This window comes from Mesoplodon densirostris, chromosome 1, assembly GCF_025265405.1.
Source record: "Mesoplodon densirostris isolate mMesDen1 chromosome 1, mMesDen1 primary haplotype, whole genome shotgun sequence".
NCBI lineage: Eukaryota > Metazoa > Chordata > Mammalia > Artiodactyla > Ziphiidae > Mesoplodon > Mesoplodon densirostris.
The window spans coordinates 86,700,014-86,725,206 of record NC_082661.1 but is presented as its reverse complement, the minus strand read 5'-3'; the positions used below and the strand labels follow the sequence as shown (position 1 = coordinate 86,725,206).

Genomic DNA, 25,193 nt, shown 5'->3' with positions numbered 1-25,193 from the left:
ATGTCATCTGCCCTTATGATTACCTCTAACTCTAGTACCACCCCCTGCATTAATGATTCCAAGGTAGCTGGTTTTACTGTTTCATGGCACACTACACATCTCTAGTTCCTTTCACAAACATCATCTAGAGGACCTGAGAGTACACCTAGAAATGCAAATCTATCCTCTCACCTGGAAAAGAGAATCCATGTGCCTATTGGGTCAAGAAGGGAAAACAGGACACAGTTCAGGCTGTGGCCAAGCTGCTTTTGAGAAGCACCTGTTTTCAACACATTTCCATTAAAGGCAGGGAGTGTACAGGCTGAGGTGGGTGAGGAGGAGTGGGGAAAAGGTACAGTGATATCATTCTCCCAGGACTTACAGTCCATACTTGAGCAGCTCATACTAACCTCCAAAATGCTCTGTTGTCTGAATATTATCCCATTTTGAATCATGTAAAAAAAAAAGTTACCTGAAAATGGCCCAGTATGACCACTGATATAAGTAAAGGGCATTTTTTAAAAGAGGTGGCAGTGTGAGAAGTTAATATCTGTCACATAAAACGATCAAGAAAGGGGTGGGGGAGAGAAGTGTCCAGTACAACCTGGACAACCCTTCTTTCTGCCTTTACTTAGACAGACTGTCCAAATCTTTGCTACCTCCCTTAAGTATCTTCTTACATGGTCTTCCAAGAAATCCTCCAAAAGGCACTTAACTGCATACTTACATATTGAATTGTTTCACCTTAGCAATCAGTTTTTAAGACTCCAAGGTAACAAGAAAGAAAAGATCTGATTCTTTTACTAAACGCTAGAGAGTAGGACTTCTTTTAAGAGGCATCACTTTTACAAGAAGAACAAGCTAGGCTACCATTACTCCTTTATCAAGAAAATGTTTCTTTTTTAAAAAAATAAATAAAACTCTGGCTATACATCGTACAAAGTTCATACATAATACACCTGGAAAAAAACCCAAGAGTATACCCTGAAGCAAAACGTTTATTGGAGAGAAAAATTCTCTTCCACTGTACCAAGTCTTAAGGTGGCAGTTTTCAAAGTTCAGAGGGTGACAGTGATATGTAATTAATGCCAACTATTTGCTCATGGGTATGGCAGGATGCAATGCTGGACCAAAAAAAAAAAAAAAAAAACCCAAACCATTCTGCACATAACACTGAGCAGTGACCACCACACACACATAAAAAAGTAACAAAAGAGAGACAGACAGAGAGACAGTAGTACTGAGAGAAGGGTTGGGGGTAGAGAGGGGAGTGAGGGAGAGTGTGAGAGAGTGAGAGAGAGAGCCCGAAACCGCAAACATTCAAGCATGCAGTCATAATATAGCACAAACCAGGTGTTTCCACTCAGCCCCACTGCAATTGCACAAAGAAGGATAACTATAGTAAAATAGAGATTTCTTAAGAAAGCTTGCAATTCCCAGAGAACAGCTACATTGCCACCCTAACCCAGGAATCCATTGCTATGGCCAGGAGCGTTCTTGTGGTCTCTCATGGAGAGGTTATAGCTCCTGACTTCTCTGACTTCTTGCTCTTGGACAAGGCAGCTGCCTGCCTCAGGAGCTCTCAGTTTTTGGCCTGCAATTAATCTGTAACTTCTTTGTGGGTTTTCTCTATCTGGTTCATTTTGGCTCTCATCTGAGATTCTTGGTATTGAAAATCAGCCTTCAGCTCTGTGATCTTCTTCTCTTTCTCTAAAATCATTTGATCCTTTTGATGCAGCATCTTCTTTAGAGTGGCTACTTCTTCCTTCAGTTGGGCAATGATGACAAAGTGGTCAGTGCTTGGTGAGTCCAGAGCCAGGTCTGGGGAAAAGCTATCTCCATTGGTTGTGATCGACTCAAACTTGGATTTTTTTCTTTGGGATTTCATTTTGAATTGAAGATGTAGAAAGTGTTTTCTGTCTGTTATAATGACTGCCACCACTCAGTCGACACGGGAAGAACTGCTCAGGTGCTTCCTCTGCTCTTTGGTCTTCTGAAGGACCCACCTGTATGAAAGTGTGCACAGCCAGCATAGCAATTTCCCATCTACCTTCTTTCTATCATCTTTCCTGTCAAATGCACACTGCTGCTTGCACTGTTCACAAGAATATGGTGGTCCATACTTCTTCTCTGAATTTGTGCAGCGCTGGTATTTGTTGCCAATAAATGCTACAATTATGTTGCAATACTGACAAGGTTTGGGCGTTCCATACAACTGCACATTCTGTGCACATTTCTTGCATATTGTATTGGTTTTACTCTCCGGCTGGTACTCAGTCCTACAGTAGGTGCAATTCACAACATGGTGTGCAATCCGACCTTCCTTGCACAGCTGCTGCCCCTGAGACAGCGCCTCGAAGGGGAAGCACTGATGGCACTTGGTGCAGGCGTAGAGTGCCGCCACGTCCGGCCCGGGCCGTGCTCACAGCCCTACCGGCCTGGCCCGCCACTTTATCTCTGTTTGCTAGTGTTTTGTTGAGGACTTTTGCATCTATGTTCATCAGTGATATTGGCTGTAGTTTTCTTTCTTTGTGACATCTTTGTCTGGTTTTGGTATCAGGGTGATGGTGGCCTCGTAGATGAGTTTGGGAGTGTTCCTCCATCTGCTATATTTTGGAAGAGTTTGAGAAGGATAGGTGTTAGCTCTTCTCTAAATGTTAGATAGAATTTGCCTGTGAAGCCATCTGGTCCTGGGCTTTTGTTTGTTGGAAGATTTTTAATCACAGTCTCAATTTCAGTGCTTATGATTGGTCTGTTTATATTTTCTATTTCTTCCTGGCTCAGTCTTGGAAGGTTGTGCTTTTCTAAGAATTTGCCATTTCTTCTTGTCCATTTTATTGGCATACAGTTGCTTGTAGTAATCTCTCATGATCGTTTGTATTTCTGCAGTGTCCATTGTTACTTCTCCTTTTTCATTTCTAATTCTATTGATTTGAGTCTTCTCTCTTTTTTTCTTGATGAGTCTGGCTAATGGTTTATCAATTTTGTTTATCTTCTCAAAGGCCAGCTTTTAGTTTTATTGATCTTTGCTATCATTTCCTTCATTTCTTTTTCATTTATTTCTGATCTGATCTTTATGATTTCTTTCCTTCTGCTAACTTGGTGTTTTTTTGTTCTTCTTTCTCTAATTGCTTTAGGTGTAAGGTTAGGTTATTTATTTGGGATGTTTCTTGTTTCTTGAGGTAGGATTGTATTGCTATAAACTTCCCTCTTGGAACTGCTTTTGCTGCATCCCATAGGTTTTGGGTTGTCGTGATTTCATTATCATTTGTTTCTAGGTATTTTTTGATTTCCTCTTTGATTTCTTCACTGATCTCTTGGTTATTTAGTAGTGTATTGTTTAGCCTCCATGTGTTTGTATTTTTTACAGATCTTTTCCTGTAGTTGATATCTAGCCTCATAGTATTGTGGTTGGAAAAGATACTTGATATGATTTCAATTTTCTTAAATTTACCAAGGCTTGATTTGTGACCCAAGATATGATCTATCCTGGAGAATCTTCCATGAACACTTGAGAAGAAAGTGTATTCTATTGCTTTTGGATGGAATGTCCTATAAATATCAGTTAAGTCCATCTTGTTTAATGTGTCATTTAAAGCTTGTGTTCCCTTATTTATTTTCATTTTGGTTGATCTGTCCATTGGTGAAAGTGGGGTGTTAAAGTCCCCTACTGTTATCATGTCACTGTCGATTTGTCCTTTTATGGCTGTTAGCATTTGCCTTATGTATTGAGGTGCTCCTGTGTTGGGTGCATAAGTATTTAAAATTGTTATATCTTCTTCTTGGATTGATCCCTTTATCATTATGTATTGTTCTTCTTTGTCTCTTGTAATAGCCTTTATTTTAGTCTATTTTGTCTGATATGAGAATTGCTACTCCAGCTTTCCTTTGATTTCCATTTGCATGGAATATCTTTTTCCATCCCCTCACTTTCAGTCTGTATATGTCTCCAGGTCTGAAGTGGCTGTCTTGTAGACAGCATATATATGGTCTTGCTTTTGTATTCATTCAGCCAGTCTATGTCTTTTGGTTGGAGCATTTAATCCATTTATATGTAAGGTAGTTATCGATATGTATGTGCCTATTACCATTTTCTTAATTGTTTTGGGTTTGTTATTATAGGTCTTTTCCTTCTCTTGTGTTTCCTGCCTAGAGAAATTCCTTTAGCATTTGTTGTAAAGCTGGTTTGGTGGTGCTGAATTCTCTTAGCTTTTGCTTGTCTGTAAAGGTTTTAATTTCTCTGTCGAATCTGAATGAGATCCTTGCTGGTTAGAGTAATCTTGGTTGTAGGTTTTTCCCTTTCATCACTTTAAATATGTCCTGCCACTCCCTTCTGGCTTGCAGAGTTTCTGCTGAAAGATCAGCTGTTAACCTGATGGGGATTCCCTTGTATGTTATTTGTTGTTTTTCCCTTACTGCTTTTAATGTTTTTTCTTTGTATTTAATTTTTGATAGTTTGATTAAGATGTGTCTTGGCATGTTTCTCCTTGGATTTCTCCTATATGGGACTCTCTGCACTTCATGGACTTGATTGACTGTTTCCTTTCCCATATTAAGGAAAATTTCAACTATATTCTCTTCCAATATTTTCTCAGTCCCTTTCTTTTTCTCTTCTTCTTCTGGGACCCCTATAATTCAAATGTTGGTGCATTTAACATTGTCCCAGAGGTCTCTGAGACTGTCCTCAATTCTGTCCATTCTTTTTTCTTTATTCTGCTCTGCAGTAGTTACTTCCACTAGTTTATCTTCCAGGTCACTTATCCATTCTTCTGCCTCAGTTATTCTGCTATTGATTCCTTCTAGAGAATTTTTAATATCATTTATTGTGTTGTTCATCATTGTTTGTTTGCTCTTTAGTTGTTCTAGGTCCTTGTTAAACGTTTCTTGTATTTTCTCCATTCTATTTCCAAGATTTTGGATCATCCTTACTATCATTACTCTGAATTCTTTTTCAGGTAGCCTGCGTATTTCCTCTTCATTTGTTTGCTCTGGTGGGTTTTTACCTTGCTCCTTCATCTGCTATGTGTTTCTCTGTCTTCTCATTTTGATTAACTTACTGTGTTTGGGGTCTCCTTTTCACAAGCTGCAGGTTCGTAGTTCCCATTGTTTTTGGTGTCTGCCCCCAGTGCTTAAGATTGGTTCAGTGCATTGTGTAGCCTTCCTGGTGGAGGGGACTGGTGCCTGTGTTTTGGTGGATGAGGCTGGATATTGTCTTTCTGGTGGGCAGGACCACGTCTAATGGTATGTTTTGGGGTGTCTGTGATGTTATTATGATTTTAGGCAGCCTCTCTGCTAATGGGTGGGGTTGTGTTCTGGTCTTGCTAGTTGTTTGGCATAGGGTGTCCAGCATTGTAGCTTGCTGGCCATTGAGTGGTGTTGGTTCTTAGCGTTGTGATGGAGATCTCTGGGAGAGCTTTCTGTTTGGTATTACGTGGAGCTGGGAGGTCTCTGGTGGACCAATGTGGCTCTCCCACTTCAGAGACACAGGCCTGACACCCTGCCAGAGCACCAAGATCCTTTCAGCCACATGGTTCAGGAGAAAAGGGAGAAAAAAAAGAAAGAAAAGAAAGTTATTAAAATAAATTTTTTAAAAAAATTATTAAAAATTAAAAAGTAATAAAAAAAGAAAGAAAAAAGAGAGCAACCAGACCAAAAAACAAATCCACCAATGATAACAAATGCTAAAAAGTATACTAAAAATCAAAAACAAATAAAAACGGACAGAGAGAGCCCTAGCACAAATGGTAAAAGCAAAGCTATACAGACAAAAATCATACAAAGAAACATACACATTCACAAAAAGAAAAAAGGAAAAAAAATATATCTATATATGTAAAAGAAAAAAAGGAAGAGAGCAACCAAATCAATAAACAAATCTACCAATGATAAACTATAAATACTGAACTACGATGAACATAAAAACAGAAACAAAGTAGATGCAGAAAGCAAACCCCAAGTCTACAGTTGCTCCCAAAGTCCACCGCCTCAATTTGGGATGATTTGTTGTCTGTTCAGGTATTCCACAGGTGCAGGGTAAATCAAGTCAATTGTGGAGATTTAATCTGCTGCTCCTGAGGCTGCTGGGAGAGATTTCCCTTTCTCTGTTCGCCCAGCTCCTGGGGTTCAGCTTTAGATTTGGACCCGCCTCTGTGTGTAGGTCGCCGGAGGGCATCCGTTCCCTGCCCAGACAGGACAGGGTTAAAGGAGCAGCTGAGTAGGGGGTTCTGGCTCTCTCAGGCCGGGGGTAGGGAGGGGTACGGATGCGGGGCAAACCTGCAGTGGCAGAGACCGGAGTGAAGTTGCAACAGCCTGAGGCGCGCCGTGTGTTCTCCCGGGGAAGTTGTCCCTGGATCACGGGGCCCTGGCAGTGGCGGGCTGCACAGGCTCCCAGGAGGGGAGATGTGGAGAGTGACCTGTGCTCGCACACAGGCTTCTTGGTGGCGGCAGCAGCAGCCTTAGTGTTTCATGCCCGTCTCTGGGCATGAAAAGTTGCGCTTTTAGCCGCAACTCACGCCTGTCTCTGGAGCTCCTTTAAGCAGCGCTCTTAATCCCCTCTCCTCGCGCACCAGGAAACAAAGAGGGAAGAAGAAGTCTCTTGTCTCTTAGGCAGCTCCAGACTTTTCCTGGACTCCCTCCCAGCTACCCGTGGTGCACTAACCCCCTGAAGGCTGTGTTCACGCCGCCAACCCCAGTCCTCTCCCTGGGATCCGACCTCCGAAGCCCCAACCCCCGCCCGCCCCGGCGGGTGAGCAGATAAGCCTCTCGGGCTGGTGAGTGCTGGTCGGCACCGATCCTTTGCGCGGAAATCTCTCCTCTTTGCCCTCTGCACCCCTGTGGCTGCGCTCTCCTCCGCGGCTCCGAAGCTTCCCCTCAGCCCACCCCGTTCTCTGCCAGTGAAGGGGCTTCCTAGTGTGTGGAAACCTTTCCTCCTTCACAGCTCCCTCCCACTGGTGCAGGTCCTGTCCCTATTCTTTTGTCTTTTTTTTTTCTCTTCTCTTTTGCCCTACCCAGGTACATGGAGAGTAGGGCAAAAGAAAAAAGCCTTTTGGGAAGTCTGAGGTCTACCGCCAGCATTCAGTAGGTGTTCTGTAGGAGTTGTTCCACATGTCTGTGTATTTCTGATATATTCGTGGGGAGGAAGATGATCTCCACTTCTTACTCCTCTTCCATCTTGAAGGTCTCTCACTGCTGTTGATTTCTCTGTAATTAAAATCCTTATGGGGAGAGCAGAAAGCTGGGCTTTTACATCATTTTCTCATTATTTTGGTTTTTCACTCCTATTGGCTCATTGTTTAGGCTTGTCACAGGGAAACTTTCATTGGGGTCTTTTGGCTGCAATGTTGTTTTAGCAGAACAAATGGGATTCAGAAATCCAACAAGTATCTTCTCATCATTTTCAATTGATAAAAGAAAGATGCTACCAAACAAAACAAACTTTAAAGTTATTATTTCAACTGTACTTAATATTTGATCTTCAAGTTTAGGTAAAGACTATTGTTTAAGAAAATTTTACAAATATTAAGTCAAAATTTTAAGAGAGGCAGTTGAGTTTTCTACTAGGTATAGAATCTAAGTGCCAGAAACTTAAGAATGTAGAAACTACCTCTATGTTGTTGCATTTCTTTCCTTGGTTATGACATTAGCCTCGAAAGCAGATTCAAAGATACAACTGAAAACTGCTGCTTTGGGGGCATTGAAATCCTTTGAGTTTTTACTAATTTTGTCCTCAGCCATCTCTTCCCAAATTCAAATATGATATTTGAATGCCTATTTAGGTATGTATGTATCTATAAAATACAAGTCTATATATCCACCTCTAAATTTTCATCTTTTGTGGAAGCCCACTTCCAACTCTGGCTATATATTTTATTGCTAGGTCAAACAGAACAGAATAAAGGTAGCTGCTTCCCCCCCCATAATTCTGCTCTGGCCTGACCTTTATCACCCAGACATTTAGGGAAGCCTGGTACCAGGCTTTCACACATAGTTAGATTATACCAAGGAGCCATAAATAAACTCAAGGTTGCTGACACCATTGCAGACATCAGGATCAAAAGAGGAAATTGCATTGAAACTAAACCTGAGTTCAGATAAGAAAACCTTAGCCTTCGATTTTTTTTGTTGTTGACATTAGTCTTACTAAGGTTTCCTCTTATACTGCCTTTGCCTACTTATAAACCAGAATGGAGTCCCAGAAAAACACAGCTATAACACAGTCTTGGAAAGCACACACATTTTGAAACTAAAAATTCAATGACTTCCCATTGCCTATATCACAAAATAACCATAGAAAATTTATTAATTTGATAATGGAAGAAAAAGTGTGTGTTAGTAATAATCTGTGTATCGAGAGCTGGCAAACCTTACCATTTAAATGTGTTATCCAAGCCATATACTCTACCAAGGGCCGTCGAAAAATGTCTGTTTGCAAATAAAAGGTAAATGGCCCTCTTCTGGGTCTGCTTAATGTCATGACTTGAGCTTTTGTGATTAGTTTCTTTAACACATGCCTGTTCTAAGAAGCTTATGCAATGGTCCTGCTGTTTCAGTCCTCACTTATTAAAAACATTCTGTGATCCTCCACATTTACAAAATAGATAATGTGGCTGCCTTGAAACAAGGGCTGTAAACCTGCAATGTTATGAAGCAGATGGGCTCAAATGATGAGAAATGAACAATTTACCCTGTCAACAACCCAGAAACAGAGTGGAAACAATCTCACCCCTCCATACCAAGTAATTTCTAGCAAGTCATAAAACCACAGAGAGACCACTATAGATAATTAATCCTAGAAGAGCTCTCTCAGCTAATCCAAACATCCTAAATTTAAAGCTAACAAGGCAGTCTCAGAATGATGAAGCAGGTTGCCCAGGGTCACACAGCAAGTTACAGAGGCTGTTCTTTGATTGCTACTGAAAGGCTTTTTTCTACAATATTTCCTTTGTTTGGTGCCTCCAGTCACTGGCACAATTTCAAAATTAGTTAGCAAACTTTGACCTGATAGTCATAATTATTTCTCAGAAGTATTTTCAATGATCAAAACTTCATGCAAATATAAATTTCAGATTTCAGTGGTAAATGTGATGGTCAGGAGGATAGATTTCTACTCCCCTACATGTTTCCAACTTTCAATAACATTGATCTTTAAAAATACCTGGAGCAGGACTTCAGAAATAGCATATACCAATTAACAAAAGTAACATTAAAATGAGAGATTGGCCTGTAAATCAGTTCTCCTTTTACCTGCCCTTTAAGACACTCCACGTCTAATCAAAGTCTATTTTCTTTTGGTAAACAAGTTCTGACCCACTCTTATTTATTGAGGGGCTGAGGAGCAATAATCATTAATAACAACTGTGTGAAACTTACAAGGTACCAGTTGTTTGCAGGCCTCTGGGTGAAACTAAAAGCATTGCTTGCCAAAGCTAAAGGCAATGAGGCTTGATAAATGCCAGAGCTGCTACAGAACAGAAACTCGACATCCTCCATCCTTCAAAGTAAGAACGAGCCACAAGCAACACAAAAGAAGAGTGGGCTTATCAGAGAGGATGCTGGTGGGTTTGGTCACATGTGGAATAATGCAGAGGACTTCCAGAGAAGCCAGCCCTTGCAGAGCAACAGCAGGATGAAGCCAGCGCAGGGCTCTTTGGGACACCTCTGAGTCTCCCACGCTACAGTGGTATCAGCGGGAGCTGTGAAATGGGCCAGTGCTAGTTTCTTACACCATTGTAAACAGTCAGGAGTGAAACTGGAAGGTTTTGTTGTTTACTTTGTTTACTTTTCCCGTCTCTAATATATAGATTTGAGGGATTTCAAATAAGAGTATTGGGTCAAACCAGAATCTTAGTTATCAGCTAATGGCATGGGCTGCTTTAAAAGTAAGTATAAAAGCTTATAGTATGAGAGCTATCCTTTTATTTCCTTCTAAATGAAGATACAAATCTAACCTAAAAGGAGAGTTGAGGGTGAGATGTTTTATTGCTCTGCTCTTGAATGCCAGAGCTGGATTGTTAGAAGGGAAGCGCTGGAATAAAGACGCAGACGTAGAGAATGGACTTGAGGACACGGGCAGGGGGAAGGGTAATCTGGGACAAAGTGAGAGAGTGGCATGTACATATATACACTACCAAATGTAAAACAGATAGCTAGTGGGAAGCAGCCGCATAGCACAGGGAGATCAGCTCGGTGCTTTGTGACCACCTAGAGGGGTGGATAGGGAGATGCAAGAGGGAGGGGATATGGGAATACATGTATACATATAGCTGAGTCACTTTGTTATACAGCAGAAACTAACACACCATTGTAAGGCAATTATACTCCAATAAAGATGTTAAAAAAATAAATAAATAAAGAGGCTTAAATTTAAAAAAAAAAAAGAAGAAGAAGAAGGGGAGCATTGGGTGACAATGCAACTCGGACCAAGAAGGACAAGTTCTATTAGGAAAACTTTAAAAAACTTCAACCCCAGAAATATTAACAGTTCTGTGGGAAAAAGAAAACCCACTGATGTTATCTAACAGTGTAGCTGTTAAGTTTTCATTTCCTGTAGCACAGGGGGCTCTGCCCCAGGGATGCGGTGAAACTTGTAAAAGGGCATAAACTGTTGAGAGGCTGGGCTGAATTGGAACAAGGCCTAAGCTGTCAGTGCTGAACTGGGAGCCTAGAGCTGAGGGCTCTGCCCAGGTGGAAACCTCACTGGCTGTGGGTGAAAGTGACTTCCTTTTTCAGGAGCTTCACTTTCTCAATGCAAAATGAGGGGTTAGATTAGAGCTTCCGTAATGTTCCTTCTAATAATAAAATTCTATGATCCATAACATAAGTAACCCCATGCACTCTTTACTTGCCTTAGATCACTGAAAATTATATTTGGTGAAAATCAAAAAGCAGAACGAAAAAGCAACGTTTTATGTATTCAACGATACTTAAGTCAAAAGGAATTCATTATAGCTTAAATTGAATAGAATTCTTAGAAAATTAGTCAGAAAGTAGGAAATCACTTTCAGGAGTGGTAAAAATTAGATATCTTTCTATATAATAAAAACTTCCACTATGAGTGTTATCCAAATGTTCTTTCTTGTTTCCAATTTTAAGTAATAAAAGAGATCTTGGATATTTTAATGTCCAGGTTCCTCATCACATAAAACTTAAGACAATTTAACATTCAGTTAGCTCTTCATGCTATTAAGCAATTTCAATAAAAAGGATTTAAATATTGCATCATTCAGTACTTCCTATAGACACAATTTGTCATAAAAAATAATTTGACAGTATTATTCTTAGAAAAGTCCACAGTAATCACACCTTATATATATGTACAATGATTTACACTTCAGAGCAGTCATATACTCATTATTTTACTTAGTTGTCACAGTCATCTTGTTACATAAGTCTTTTATCCCTATCCTTAGGTCAGGATACCGAGGCTCAGAGACATTAAGTGACTCCCTGGAGGTCACACAGCTGCAAGTAGCAGACTTAAGATTGTGCTGACAGTTCTATTGTCAAATCCAGTTTTTCTTCTCTTTTAATTTTTAGTAGAGTGCTATTGTCTTTAGAATGTGAGCTCCACAGGGCAGGGAGTTTTTTGCCTCTTGCTCACTTCTCTATCCCTAATGCCCAGATGAGTGCCTAGCTGGCAGGCACCCAACAAGATTTTATTGAATATACTATTGATGATGTTATTATTAAAAACATAATACATAGTTAACATTTTTTAAAACAGAGGAAGTGAAAAAAGGTACCAATATTCAACCATTCAAACATAATCACTATTACATTTCTGATAAATTTGCTTTCATTCTCTATACACCTTTATTCAGATTTTAGTTTTATGTTGTATTCTGTGATTATGACAGGATGTATTAGATATATGTGTGTATGGATGTATATGTACATACACACATATATACATATATAAATTTTTTCTAGCATATCTTTTGAGAAACTTCACCATTCTCAATCCATATAGTTTACATGGGCAGATTTTTCTCCTTCAAGGGCATTTAACCCTAGTCATGGTGATTGGTTTAATAATCATTTAGAAAACAATACCACCAATAATAAAGCTAATATTTACTTTGTGCTTACTATATTCCAGGAACTCTAATAAATATGTATTAGTAATTTGCATTTATAATCTCATTTAATTCCTCAAATAATGCTATAAAATAGTAATTATTTTTACCTTCATTTTCAAAATGAAGCACCTGAAAGATAGAAAATATAGGAACTTCCACAAATCACATGACCAGTAAGTGGTAGACCCAAGATTTAAATTTGTGGAGTCTGACTACAGAGTCCACGCCAGGCACTGTGGGAAGAGCCAGCTAGAGACTAAAGCCAAACAAGGAGAGCTGGGGCTGGACAGAGAAGCAGGCTCTGCCATCATTTTTTTTTTTTTTGGCCCTAGATCCAGCGATTCCTGAAGCCATATCCACCTCTAGTTTGACTGGCACACGTGTGGAATATTCAAGGGAATTCATGGCTTTATTACTTAATAACAAAAAACCAGAAATAGCCCAATTTCTACCAATAGGAGACTAATTGTGATATTGTGATTTATAAGAAATATATATTTGGTCATTCAGATAACCAAAATATACTTCATATATATATATATATATATATATATATATATATATATATATATATATATATATATATCTGTTCTTCATCCACAGTTCTTGGTTCACAGCTCCAGAAACCTCTGGAATTTCCTAAGTGTTGAGAGTGATAAAAATTGTCTTTTGTTATATGAATGATGTGACTTTTGGAAAGCACCTAAGGATGGGGGCTGGTTTGCCAAGAGAAACAACCATGTGATTAGAGGGTTGGAATTTTCAATCCCACCCCCTGACCTCTGGGGAGGGGAAGGAGCTAGAGGTATAATCAATCATGCCTGTGTAAAGAAGCCTCCATAAAAACCCAAAAGGACAGGGTTTGAAGAGCTTCTGGGTTGCTGAACTCATGGAGGTGTTAGGAGAGTGACACAGAGAAGGCATGGGAGTGCCACACCTTTTCCCCATACCTGTTTTACGCATCTCTTCCATCTAGCTGTCCCTGAGTTATACACCAGTTTATAATAAACTGGTAATCTAGTAAATAAAATGTTTCTCTGAGTCCTGTGGGCCTCTATAGCAAATTATTCAAACCCAGGGATGGAGTCTTGGGAGCATCTGACTTATCGCCATTTGGTCAGAAGTACAGGTAATAACCTGGGCTTGTGACTGGTGTCCAAAGTCTTAAGTGGGGATGGAGCAGGCCAGTCTCGTATGATTGAGCCCTCAATCTATAGAATCTGATGCTATCTTCAGGTAGATATTGTCAGAATTGAGTTGAATTCTTGGACTCCCTGCTGGTGCTTGAGAATTCCTTGTTGGAGGTATGGGGGAACCCACCACCACTTCCCACATTGGAAACTGGATGCTCAGAACTTTAAAAGAACAGTAAAAAAAAAAATTTTTTTTAAGTATGAGAAGAACAGTAAAAAAGAAAAAAACCTGGAACCCAGCAACTCTCTACCTTAGGAAGGAGAATCTTATAATCTTTTGATCTTTATGGGAGAATTTTTTTTTTTTAATTCCCTTGGTTAATCCTGATTTCATTTGTTTGTACCTAAAATTAAGAAATAAGGATTCCCCTGATGGGGCAGTGGTTAAGAATCCACCTGCCAGCGTAGGGGATGTGAGTTCCAGCCCTGGTCTGGGAAGATCCCACATGCAGCGGAGCAACTAAACCCACGTGCCACAACTACTGAGCCTGTGCTCTAGAGCACTTGTGCCGCAACTACTGAGCCTGCGTGCCACAACTACTGAAGCCTGTGCACCTAGATCCCGTGCTCTGCAACAAGAGAAGCCACCACAACAAGAAGCCCACGCACCGCAACAAAAAGTAACCCCCGCTCACTGCAACTAGAGAAAGCCCACATGCAGCAATGAAGACCCAACGCAGCCAAAAATAAATTAATTAATTTTAAAAAAAGAAATAAAAAATGTTAAGCAGGTTATATTATCATAGATCAAAATTCACTATTAGAATATGAATTTCTATCAAGTTGAATCTGCCAAATGGTTAATCACTCTCCCCTGAGACAATCAAATCACAAGAGTTAAAGAGCAAATATTTACTCTGAGGGCAGGTAACCTTGTAGGATAGGCCATGATGAGGCAATGCTCCCTAATCAAAGAGCTGATCTCTTCAGACACTCACATAGAAATGAAAACAAGTTAAATATTTAGCCATAATAAAACTGGAGACTCATTCAAAGCAGAATGATCCAGAATCTCATGATAATTACCTACCTGGTCACTACGCTAAACAAGCAACAGTAACTAAAATTACTGCACCCATACCACTCAAAGAGATTCAAAAAGGCCATTCTTTTTTTTTTTTTTTTTTTTTGCGGTACGCGGGCCTCTCACCGCTGCGGCCTCTCCCATTGCAGAGCACAGGCTACGGACGCACAGGCCCAGCGGCCATGGCCCACAGGCCCAGCCGCTCCGCGGCACGTGGGATCCTCCCGGACCGGGGCACGAACCCGCGTCCCCTGCATCGGCAGGCAGACTCCCAACCACTGCACCACCAGGGAAGCCCCAAAAAGGCCATTCTTAATTGCTGAAGATAAGCCCCTGATTCAGAGAAAAAACACTGGGGAAGATCAGAATGCTGAGTGCTTGAAGATAACTGTGTTCACAAAACTGTTTTCTGGTCGTACAAAATGATCTTCTGGAGTTTAGAAAAAATGCTTCATTATTTTACCCATAATAGCATATCTAAACTGGCCATGATATTGAATCCTCATTGGCTAGGTAATTTTAAGAGTATTGCCAAGGATGTTTCCAGTGTATGACTTACTTGCCAGCAACATAATCCTGGCAAGACTGTAAAGGTGGGACATGGACAAGACTCAGAGCCTCAAAGCTCCTGTGAATATTTCCAATGCTATCTACCCCCAGAAACTGGGAACAAGTATGTTTTGGTCGTTAGTTGCTTATTCTCCAGGATGCATTGAGGCTTTTTTTGCTGGAAAGGACAGCTTTGATGGTTGTGAAAATTTTGATTTTTTTGTTTCTGGTATGGGGAAATAGAACCCATCTCTCCAAGACAGGGCACACATTTCACTGGGGCTTTTACTAATGAACTTTGCAAAGCCTTGGCTTTTGTTAACAAAAACTTTATCCTCAATCTTCAGGAAAAGTAGAGCAAATAAATGAAATTCTCAAACTAACATTAGCAATGCTTTCAGAGATAGTCAACTTCCCTTGGCCTAAGGTATTTCGTTAGCTTTAATGCCAGAGAAGTCAACTACTTTCAGCATTCATCAGCTTTGTCCTTTTACATTTTTAAGAGACTGTTGCATGTAGGAATGTCACTTTCAATCCCTGTTGCAAGTTGATATAGCCAAGCACTACAATGGACTCCTGCACATACCCAGTCTTTTTTTTTTTTTTTAATTTTTATTGGAGTATAGTTGATTTACAATGTTATGTTAGTTTCTGCTGTACAGCAAAGTGAATCAGTTTTACCTATACATATATACACTTTTATTAGATTCTTTTCCCATATAGGTCATTACAGAGTATTGAGAGGAGTTCCCTGTGCTACACAATAGGTCCTTATTAGTTATCTATTTTATATATAGTAGTGTGTATATGTCAATCCCAATCTCCCAATTTATCCCTCCCCACAACCCTGGCCTTGCCCCCTGGTAACCGTTTGTTTTCTACATCTGTGACTCTATTTCTGTTTTGTAAATAAGACCATTTGTACCATTTTTTTAGATTCCACATATAAGCAATATCATATGATATTTGTCTTTCTCTGTCTGACTTACTTCACTTAGTATGATAATCTCTAGGTCCATCCATATTGCTGCAAATGGCATTATTTCATTCTTTTTAATGACTGAGTAATATTCCATATTATATATGTACCACATCTTCTTTATCCAGTCCTCTGTCGATGGACATTTAGGTGCTTCCATAGTGCTGCGATGAAGATTGGAGTGCATGTATCATTTCAAATTATGGTTTTCTCCGGATATATGCCCAGGAGTGGGATTGCTGGATCATATGGTAGCTCTATTTTTAGTTTTTTAAGGAACCTCTGTACTGTTCTCCATAGTGGCTGTATCAATTTACATTCCCAACAGTGTAAGAGGGTTCCCTTTTCTTCACACCCTCTCCAACATGTATTGTTTGTAGATTTTTTGATGATGGCCATTCTGACTGGTGTGAGGTGATACCTCATTGTAGTTTCTTTTGATTTGCATGTCTCTAATAATTAGTGATGTTGAATATCTTTTCATGTGCTTTTTGGCCATCTGTATGTCTTCTTTGGAGAAATGTCTATTTAGATCTTCCACTCATTTTTTGATTGGGTTGTTTGTTTTTTTGATATTGAACTGCACGAGCCGTTTGTATATTTTGGAGGTTAATTCGTTATTGGTGGCTTCACATACCCAGTCTTAGCATCAGCAAGTGTAAGCAGCCTCCCCATATTATTCCCCATCCTACTAAGCAGCCTCTGAATGATCTAAAATCCAGAGATTTAGTCTTCTAGAAGTAGATTGTCCTCAAAATTTGATTAAAAAGACCTTATCAGATATTGTTAATAATAGTATGATGGCAAGCTCCTAGGAATCCTTGGATTCCTGTTTTCTAATTTAAAAAACACAAATCATCTTCCCTGGACCATTGGACATCCATTTCATCAGGACGCTTTAAACCAAGGATTCTGAAGAATCCAGAAGACTGATGATAATCATAACAAAGTTGTTAACCCAAGATCTTTAGATCAAGCTGAGGATAAGACAAAGTGGACAGCTTCCATCTTAAATGATGCAACAAGATTATTTTTCTGATAACATTCCTATCCTATTTATCCTTTCTTTATTGTTAATCCTACTTGCTATTGTACTCTGGTAACCCCTAGAAGTGCCCAAAATGGTTTATCAATATGTTTTTATACATACGTATAATTTTCAGAAGTTTGACCTCCCATAACTTTTCTCTACCAGCAAAGGAGAGAGAATCTAATGGATTACTGGATTTGTTATTCTCCCATCTGATCCTGATAACAAAAAAAATTTTTTTTTTAATTTATTTTTGGCTGTGTTGGGTCTTCCTTCCTGTGCGAGGGCCTTCTCTAGTTGCGGCAAGCGGGGGCCACTCTTCATCGCGGTGTGCGGGCCTCTCACTGTTGGGGCCTCTCTTGTTGCGAAGCACAGGCTCCAGATGCACAGGCTCAGTGGTTGTTGCTCACAGGTCTAGTTGCTCCGCGGCATGTGGGATCTTCCCAGACCAGGGCTCGAACCCGTGTCCCCTGCATTGGCAGGCAGATCCTCAGCCACTGCGCCACCAGGGAAGCCCCTAACAAAAATTTAATAACTATTAGGCTGCAATATCAGAAAGTGTATTTCCTTTCAGTGGTCTCTTCAGGTACTTGCAGTGTCCTCACATTATTGAGCCAATCTTCAGCCTTAAGGGAAATTGAATGTGGACCACAAACCAATAAAATACTTCTACTGAAATCTATACAGCCATTTCAGTGGCATTGACCTCACCAGATTGAGAATAGGTATTGGATCAATCATTTTGGCTGTAGTAGTTAGTCTGTTATTGTTATTACTTTTTTTAAGATTCTCCAGCCAGCTTCGTAGTACCTATTTAATTCCACTCAAGAAATCTACCAGCCAGTGCAGAGGATCAATAATTGACTTACTCCTTTTCTGATAATCTGTGCCCTATTAAGATACTATCAATACTTCTTATGTGGACACCAAGCTTTATTTACTTACCATGCACAAAATGTTCTTGTGTATATAGCATAATAGCTAGAGACTTTCAGAGGATACCTAGATACCTCCAAAATGAGTAAAATAAGGACTGCTCTGGAGAACTACATGAAGGGGCACATAAGGGAGTCAGGCTCCCACTCCATGTGTAGCACATGGGCTGTTATTCCAACAGTAGGCATAACTGAATTAGAAAATATGGATGAAATTTGTTTCTAACCCAGGAAGAAGTTATTAGTAGTATTGCAAGTGCTCTTGAGGTGCCCCCAAAACTATTTAAATTTACTAGCAAGGATTATCACTGATAGTTATATAGCTCTTGATTTGTCTTGCCAGGACTGGGGTAATATGTGTTATAACTAACACTCTTGTTGCACCTGTATCAATACCACTAGTTAGGTGGGAAAGTCTGTGACTGGAATTAAGGAAAATTCAACCTGTTTCTCTAGAACAGACCCAGCTGTATTAGGAGTTTTGTTTTCATGGCTTGGATGCAATAATCTAGTTTCCTGACTTCTCAGTCATGTATGGTAAATAATAATCATTTTTGTTCTGGAAATCAGTACTTAAGTTAGCCTATGTAACCTGCCCTGAATCTTAGATGCTGGACGCAACACACAAAATTGATGACTATCTAATGGGTTGCATCCCAACAGTTGAACTACAGTATGTTACCAAGTGGGACATTTTACTCATGCATATTCAGTTGTGCAAAAGATTTCGCTTTTTAAAAATTTTTCTACCAATTCTCTGCCTCTTACTGCCGTTCATCATGACAACAGAGCATATGATCAAGGAATCCCAATTCTTCTCAGATATTTAAGGTTTAGAAAGAGTTACATCTTTCTCCCTAGGAAAACACCTAAGTTATAGGTATTCTTACAGAACATCATGGCAGATGTTCAGAGGGGGGCATTTATAGTATAAGAACATAGAAATAGCAGAAAGAGGATCAGAAAGGGGAGTGGTTCACAGTGACCAAAGCTGCAGAGAAGATGAGCATAGGGAAGGTAAAATTTTAAAATATTTATATTTTATGGTTATTGGGATATTTCTGACCTTTAATAATCCAAATTCAGATTAAGAGTAGGAGTGGGAGATGGATGAGAACAGGATAAATAGAGAGGGGGAGTATATGAAAGTAGTAACATTAAAGAATAGTACAGAGATAAGGTATAGGATGAGGAAGTCTAAGGATTAGTAAGAAAAAGGTTTTTCTTGTTTGCCAGCTTTTTTTGTGTGTAGTAAATATGGTGTCGTCGAAAGAAAGAGAGCAAATCACTGAAGATACAAGCCAGACAGGAGACAATTTAGGGGTAAATGACTCAGAAAACTCAAAAGGGAATGGAATAATGAATGTAGGTGGTAGGATTAGCTATTTACCTGAAGTAGGATATTATCCCCCAATGATGAGGGTAAAGAAATTTGTGAGAAGAAAGAATAAATTATATAGTTTCTTTCATTTTTTTCTTTTACAAATTATTTTCACATTTATTAGCTCATGTAAAACTAGTACTTATGGGGCATAAAGTTTCAGTTTTGCCAGATGAACAAGTTCTAGAGATCTGTTGCATAGCAATGTAAATATACCTGATGCTCCTGAATGTACACAAAAATAATTAAGATGGTAAATTTAATGTCATGAGTTTTTTTCTATCTCAATAAAATGATTAAAAATAAAATTAAAAAATAAAACAGATGAAAGTCTGTGCCATACATTAAAATAGTAGCCACGTTTTGTTTTGTTTTTTTTATGCGGTATGCGGGCCAATCACTGTTGTGGCCTCTCCCGTTGCGGAGCACAGGCTCCGGACATGCAGGCTCAGCGGCCATGGCTCACGGGCCTAGCCGCTCCGCGGCATGTGGGATCTTCCCGGACTGGGGCACAAACCCGTGTCCCCTGCATCGGCAGGCAGATTCCCAACCACTGCACCACCAGGGAAGCCCCAGTAGCCACGTTTTAATGGAATCACCAACCTCACAGGACATCTTTCTGATCAGCTACACTGATGATATCATTACAATAGGCCATTAGGAGCAGGATGTAGCTGTAACTTCCTAAACACCTTAGTAAAATAGTCATGTGCCAGAAAGAGATACAACCTGGGAAAGTGCAGATTCTTTCAATCTCAGTGATTTTCTTTTTTATTTTTTGGAGTCTGGGACATATCAGAATACGATCTCCAAAGTGAAGATATGAAACAAAGTGCTGCATCTTGCCCCACTCCACACTACCACCAATAAGAAGAAGCATAAGGCTTGAAAGGCCTTTATAAAGGATTTGGATTTTAAAAGAAGCATACGTCACATTTGTGATGTATGTTTGTGAATGTGTGTGTGTATATATATAATATGCATATATATATGTATGTGTGTGTTTCTCTCTCCCAGATAAGCCATAAAGCTGCCAGCTTTGACTGGCCCTGGGCATTAGAAGTCTTTCCAGCTGGTTCAGTGTAAGCAGTTTCCAAATCAATGGCTGCATACCATATGCTAACAGCAGTGTTGTCAATAGAGCACATCTGGAACAGCAATTATGATTTGAGTCACCACCTTATTAATTTCAGAAAAATTCCTTTTTATTCTCTAAGACAAAAACCAAGTTAAAACGGAATATGATAGGAAACACCACTTCTACTTATTTCAAGTGTTTAACAATGACGTTAACATCTGTAATCACCCAGAAAATCTATATTGCATTTGGTTAACCCTTCTGATAGGGAAGGGTGATTACAAATGCTTCCTCTTGGCACTTACATCAAAATAGGCTTTGCTTCAGAAGTTAGTGAGCCAATGTATGTATTTTGCTACTTGCCAAATGTTCCTATTTTAAAATCTACATTCATAAATGGGGGAAATAACCAGGGTAAGTTTGCGGAGCCATTGTGTCCACTATGAGACAGCCTCAAGATAAAACTCCGTTTGTCACCTGAGCTCCATAAGGCCCAACTGTAACTGGTAAAAAGCAGTGGTATTTAAGCAGCAAGGCTCAGCATCCAAATAGAGCCCAGTAATTCCTGAAAAGTCTAGATAAACAACTTCAATAAATAGTCACAGGTTCTTTTAGTGAAATACAGAAAAAATATCTACAAAACAAACTTTATGCCTTATTACAGTCCTTTTCCTTTAATGTACTCTTCACTAATGAAGCTCTGCAAATTGCATGAGAAACCATTCCTCTCTACTGAGATAATTCAAGTCAGGCTGCTGTATTGGCTAGGTCTAGAGTATTGTAGATGATTTGGGTCAGTTGCCTTTCTATTTCAGTTTGAGGATGCCCATTGACCCAGTAGCTATTGCCCAAGTTTTTTGCAGGTAAAGCCTTTCTGATTACCACTTTTACCCTGCTGCCTACTGTGATAACCATGCCTATCTTAGCTCTGGTGACTGAGAGTTGCCATTCAGCCTTTGCCACCATCAAGCCCATTTCAACAGCAATATTTTCTAACTTCATCCCTAGGAAAAAGGAGAGGGAGTTTCCTCCACTTTTGACAAGCAAGGTGCAGTGAAGCTTGGGCTCAGGTGCTATAAGTAATCTAAATCCCCCTAAGTGTTCCCATTCCAATTTTCAGCTCCCCTCTCTCCCAACCAATACTCTAAATTTCATATAAGAGACCAGGAAAGACTATGAATTCAATTTACTTTGTGAGGTTGAACTCTATATCTGATCTTGGTTATTCCAGTAAAGAAGCACCAAGAGATAATGCCTTTTTAAATCACTCATGGAAGGTCCCTGGTTCTCTGACTTTAATTGGAGTAAGAATTTAAAACCCTGAACTTTACACTTCTTAAATCTCTAGAAATCAGGAGCCAGCCCACCCTCAGTCCTTATATTCCATCCATAATAGCCCATCACAGCAGCCAATCAGCCTGCCCAAGCCTTGCCTTCAAAGGCCTTTATTCCAGGGGACAATTTAAATAACGATTTTGCTGTTGCTATGTCCCATTTTCCACTGATAACTGGATTGTCCTTACTGCAAACCCAAATAAATCAGATAACCAAACTTAGTTTACCGTACTTGAGGTTTAATTGCCTGCAACTATTTTGAAACTCACGACTGAATGAAACAAGGTCCAATTGCAGGAAACCAAAACTATTCTAACAGTCATGAAGAGAAAGGGATTTAGCTGTTTAAAAATCTTTAAAAAAAAAATGAAAACTTAAGGAGAGTCAGAGAAGCACACTTCAGAATAACATTGCAAAGGAGTTTCTACCTCTGCTCTAATTAGCTAGATTGGAATCGGGAGGCTGTAAGTGAACTGTTGACTTCAAAACACATTGCTTACACCCATGCTCATAGCAGCAGTATTCACAATAGCCAAGCGGTGGAAGAAACCAAACTGCCCATCGATGGATGAAAGGATAAACAAAATGTGGTATATATACGCAATGGAATTATTCAGCCTTACAAAGAAAAAAAATTGTGACGCATGCACAAGATGAATGTTGAGGATATTATGCTAAGTAAAATAAGCCAGTCACAAAAAGACAAACACTCTACGAGTCTCCTTATGATCTATCTAGAGTAGTTAAGTACATAGAAACTGCAAATGGAATGGTAGTTGCTTGGGGCTGCGGGCAGAGGGAAATGGAGAGTTTCATTTAATGGGTATAGCATTTTTGCAAGATGAGAAAGTCCTGGAGATTGGTTGCACACACGGTAATATGTTTAACATTACTGAAATGTACACTTAGAACTGGTTAAGATGGTAAATTTTATGTTACATGTATTCTACCACAATTAAAAAGGAAAAGCACACTGCCTTAGCTGAGATCCAAGGAGGAGGTCATGACACTGTCACTGCCATAACCACATCTTGTCAGTAACATAGTAAATGACTGGATATCTGATGTTGGATGAAGAAAGATCCCATGCCTCAAAGATTGTGCTTCCTGGTAGAAAAACAGAACAGTAGGCAGAATGCCTCTGCCTCTCTGGCCTGTGAAACCCTACATGGCTATTTCTGATAGCCACAACCTCAAACCATCCTCCAGACATTTTTTCAAGCAGTATAAGAAGAGTCATCAGAAGGAGGTTAAATGGAGGCCAAGTGCCAATCCACTCTACCTACCACAGAGAAATATTTTTCTATAAAGAAAAAATATTTAAAGTACATTTTCAAGACTTCTGGTTCTAGTAAGAGCAAAAGCAGTATAGTTCTGGGGCTTCCCTGGTGGCACAGTGGTTAAGAATCCGCCTGCCAGTGCAGGGGACATGGGTTCGAGCCCTGGTCCAGGAAGATCCCACATGCCGCGGAGCAACAAAGCCCGTGTGCCACAACTACTGAGCCTGCGTTCTAGAGCCCAAGAGAGCCACAACTACTGAAGCCTGCGTGCCTGGAGCCCATGCTCCACAGCAAGAGAAGCCACCACAATGAGAAGCCCGTGCACCACAACGAAGAGTAGGCCCCACTCACCGCAACTAGAGAAAACCCGTGCGCAGCAACGAAGACCCAACACAGCCAAAAGTAAATAAATTAAAAAAATATATATATATATATAGTTCTGAATCATCCCACTTCCCCTCAAATCTGTACAAATAAAGAAGAGGCACAATGGAAATAAAAAATTCCCCACAAACTGCATTTTCTGTAAAACAAGGCAATATAGAAAACTATAGATTATGTACAGGAGGTGTCATAGGCAGAGGTTGGAAAACTGCAAGACAGAAGAACAGAGTGCTGGGAAGCTAGTGGCAGCAAATTCCAGAGATCTCTTGAAAATATCACTCCCAGAAGGAGACAGCGTCATCCTGAAAGGGAGCTGCAGACACCTGGGCTGAGATCAGATAGAGCTCAAGGCTGAAGGAGGCTCATACTGAGAATGGGCAGAGAGGCCGAGAAAGAAAATGGTGAGGACTATAGCCAAAGGAGCCTAGAGGAGGCAGACCTTTAAAAGATCTTAGCAAAATATAAATTGGATAGTGTGCATTCATCACCTTGGGAGGTAAACGGGTATTTTTGCTGATGGGCAAGAGGAAGACTCCAGGGTATGGAGAGGGAAGATGGGGGAAAGCCTTGGCTGGTGGCAAAAGCCCTCCTGAATCAGATATGACAGGCTGTCAGAAGAAGTGGCACAACTGAAAAAGAAACAGTCTATCACTCTAGCACGGCGATTTTCAACCCAGCACAATTTTCTTCTCTAGACAGAGGACATTTGGCGATGTCGAGAGACATTTTGGTTGCCGCCCTGGAGAGCATCCTACAATGCACAGGACAGCCGCCGCGAGAATGAACGATCAGCTCCGAATGTCAGTGGTACCAAGGTTGAGAAACTCTGGTCTAGTAGCAGAAAAGGGAGACCTTAAGCTGTGAGTTTTAGAATGCTACCTTGGCTCATTCCTTCCTCCACTGGAAACTCCTGCTAATGGGCCAAGAAAATCAAATACATTCAACTACTTTGAGAAAGTAATAAGCACAGAATCATATGAAGAGCCCATAAAGGAAACTGTGAAAAAGAGAGGCTCAATTTTTCCAATTTATTTTTTTTAATTATTTTTTTAACATCTTTATTGGAGTACAATTGCTTTACAATGGTGTGTTAGTTTCTGCTTTATAACAAAGTGAATCAGCTATACGTATACATGTATCCCCATATCTCCTTCCTCTTGCGTCTCCCTCCCACCCTCCCTATCCCACCCCTCTAGGTGGTCACAAAGCACTGAGCTGATCTCCCTGTGCTATAGATAATGAAAATTCTTTTAAAAACATTGCCACAGAAGATATTAACATTGTAATCTAACAGTCCTACAGAAATTTGGAAAATTCATGGACGACTACAGAAGTACAATAACTAAAGTAAGAGATGGACACATAAAGGGAGAGGATAACTACAATCTGAAAATTTGAAGGAAATCTGGAGACTACAGATAATTTTGAACATATAGGAGCTCAAGAAACCACTAGAACAAAAATACAAACTTCCTAAAATTTAAAATTATATATTTTTTAAAAAAGGAAACAAATCACACAGTGAAGCACTTTTATAGATAGAAAAATAATATAAAAGTTAAGGCCAAACATATAAATAAGTATAACTAGATTAGTTCCCTGACCAGGGATCAAGCCCGGGCCCTCCACAGCAAAAGCTCAGAATCCCAGTCACTGGGCCACCAGGGAATTCCCTGCTTCCTTTTTTTTTTTAAGATTTAAAAACTGATCTACAGGAGGAGCTTCAAGATGGCGGAAGAGTAAGACGCGGAGATCACCTTCCTCCACACAAATACATCAGAAATACATCTACATGTGGAACAACTACAGAACACCTACTGAACACTGGCAGAAGACCTCAGACCTCCCAAAAGGTGAGAAACTCCCCACGTACCTGGGTAGGGCAAAAGAAAAAAGAAAAAACAGAGACAAAAGGATAGGGACGGAACCTGCACCAGTGGGAGGGAGCTGTGAAAGAGGAAAGGTTTCC

General features: G+C 39.9%; 1 pseudogene; it reads right to left on the bottom strand.

The window, feature by feature from the left end:
• Positions 1-1,486: 1,486 nt before the first annotated feature.
• LOC132488290 (protein FAM76A-like) lies at positions 1,487-13,019 on the bottom strand (annotated as a pseudogene).
• Between the last annotated feature and the right edge of the window lie 12,174 nt (positions 13,020-25,193).